At 40.3% G+C, this 2,500-nt stretch overlaps 1 protein-coding gene across 11 annotated transcripts in view; it reads left to right on the top strand.

The window, feature by feature from the left end:
- robo2 (roundabout, axon guidance receptor, homolog 2 (Drosophila)) overlaps window positions 1-2,500 on the top strand; it is a 229,083-nt gene that overhangs the window by 226,197 nt on the left and 386 nt on the right. For all 11 annotated transcript variants that reach the window (XM_058413726.1, XM_058413734.1, XM_058413730.1 and 8 more), the window contains one exon: window positions 1-2,500. This exon is cut by the window's left edge and continues 294 nt beyond it; it is cut by the window's right edge and continues 386 nt beyond it. The gene's annotated coding sequence lies outside the window, so the exon portion shown is untranslated.

Below are 2,500 nucleotides of genomic sequence, written 5' to 3'. Positions count from 1 at the left end.
AGAAGAAAAAATAAATAAAACACAAAGAAGAATCTTGAGAATTTTGAGTCCTTCTGTGAACTGGGGAAAAGAAAAAATTCCTGTAAATATGAAATTCCTCATTGAAAAATCGTTATTGCATCGCTATGCAAGCCGGATTGCGTTCGCTCACTTTTTCACTGTTCTTTCTTTGTAATTTATGTGAATTGGAAATTTTGGAAGGCTATAAAGAGTTCACAGATTTCTCCATCCATCCATCCATCCATCAATCCATCTATCCAACCATCCAAGGTTTTCTTTTATATTGTTGTTATTATGAAAGTGATTTTCTTTTGCACTGCAATTTTGGTGAAAAGCACAAAAAACAAACATGGCTCCCGCTGACATGAAGCACTGGGGCAGAGGAGATTCTATGATGAGGAGAAGGAGGAGAAGTTGTACTGTAACTAGAGAAAAAGAGAAGAAGAAAAAAAAGAGACGCATATAGCCATGTACAGAGATATTTAAGATTAAAGTATGCTCATGTGTTCGGTGCAGGATTTGTCTGTGGAGATAAGAGGTACGAGGCAGAGTTGCACGTTTTGGGGTTGAGTTCTGACAGAACCTGATGATGGAGGGACGGGAAATATGTTTGAAGAATAATAATAATAAAAAATACTGAGTAAACTTTCCAAAAAGTGCACCAATACACCAGTGAGATAAAATATTATGACCACCTGACCCCTAGGCATGAACTCTACAAGATCTCTGAAGGTGTGCTGTGGTTTCTGGCACTGAGTCAGATTGGATCGGACTTGTTTTTCCAGAACGTCCCACTGAGATCTGAGGCATTTGTTCCTGGTCCTGGTCCTCACTGATAGGGAAGTTGATCAGAAGGTTGTGAGTTCAAATCCCAGAGACAGTTTAACCAGTTTGCCACTGCTGGGCCCCTGAGCAAGGCCCCAAACCTTCAGCTGCTCAGTTATAATATAGTAGCGTGGCGTGTGTCAAACTGACATCCACGTGAAAGAACATCTGCCCCCATGAGCTTGTCTTCTTCCTACAGTAGTGATGTAACAGGGCATTTCTGACTCATCTGAACAGATAAACATCTAACCCTTGCTCCAGGGTCTGGTTCTGATGCCCATGTGTTGGGGATGTGGATAAAGCATTAGACTACTGATCAGAATGTTGTGAGTTTGAATCCCAGCTCCACCAAGCTGCCACTGCTGGGCCCCTGAGCAAGGCCCTTAATCCCTTAATTGCTTAGTTGTATAAAATGGGATAAAAATGTAAGTCACTCTGAATAAGGGCATCTGCTAAATGATAGGAATGTAAACGTGCACATTGTAGGAGCCTGTGATCATGGACAGGTTCACCATGGACACTCTGGTGGTCTGCAGCTTCACCCCTCTGTATCCAGGTCTGTGTATCCATGAGCCTTTCTATAGTCAGTGGTTCATCAGTACTCACCACTGCTGACCAGGAGTAGCCGCTTGCCTTGCTGTTTCAGAGATACTCAGAGCCAGATGCTCAGGTCTGTACACCTGGATCCAACACTTCTACTGTCTAGTTATGGTTTACTTCACCCCAGACTTTTACATGAAGTGAAGGTGGTCATAGTTTTTTATCTCAGTGGTGTTTCATAACAAGTGGATTTGTGTCACATAACACTCCTTCTTCACTATGTGCTTGTCTCTCTCTCTCTCTCTCTCTCTCTCTCTGTCTCTCTCTCTCTCTCTCTCTGTCTCTCTCTCTCTCTCTCTCTCTCTCATTTCTATTCTTTCAGCCTTTCTGTCTCTCAATATCTATCTGTCTCACTGTCTATTCTTTCTGTCTCACTCTCTCTCTTTTCTTTCTATTCTTTCAGCCTTTCTCTCTCTCTCTCTCTCTCTCTCTCTCTCTCTCTATCTGAGACATCAAGCTGACAGTGTTGAAGCTGATCGCGTCATAAGTTGTCATGCTAGCTATTTATGATCACAACATCCTCCGATTTGTTTGTTTGTTCTTTCCTCCTCTGAAAGACGGATCAGTAAGCACTTAAAACACGAGCGATTTTAAAAGCCATATGAACAAAAATAGCGTGTATGTTTCTTCTGAAATCGTACACATCTCCTGTTTTAGTGCTTTCTCTAAACAAAGCGCTGGCCTGTTGAGCGTCATGAAGAGCCTGTCTCTGTGGCGCCACAGCTGGAGAGTCGCTTGCAACCATCTTTTGTGTGGATTTATTTTTTATTTTGTTTCTAGTGTACATGTTGAAACACTAATTTATTACACGTTAGTCTTACAAACGAACTGCGATTTAAAAAAATAAAATAACTCCATTCGAGACGCTGACTTTTAGAATTGAACAATATTTATTCCTTCATTTTAGTTTTAAAGCACTTATTATTATTATTATTATTATTATTATTATTATTATTATTATTATTATTATTTACTTATTTTTTTTAACTTTATTTTCTAATTTACACGAAGATAACGATTCCGAAGACCGAATTCCAGCTGCGTCTTTATCTATGCAGAGAATCGTCCTCGAAGG

This window comes from Hemibagrus wyckioides, linkage group LG17 (assembly GCF_019097595.1).
Source record: "Hemibagrus wyckioides isolate EC202008001 linkage group LG17, SWU_Hwy_1.0, whole genome shotgun sequence".
Classification (NCBI taxonomy): domain Eukaryota; kingdom Metazoa; phylum Chordata; class Actinopteri; order Siluriformes; family Bagridae; genus Hemibagrus; species Hemibagrus wyckioides.
This window is presented reverse-complemented; position numbering and strand designations above follow the sequence as displayed.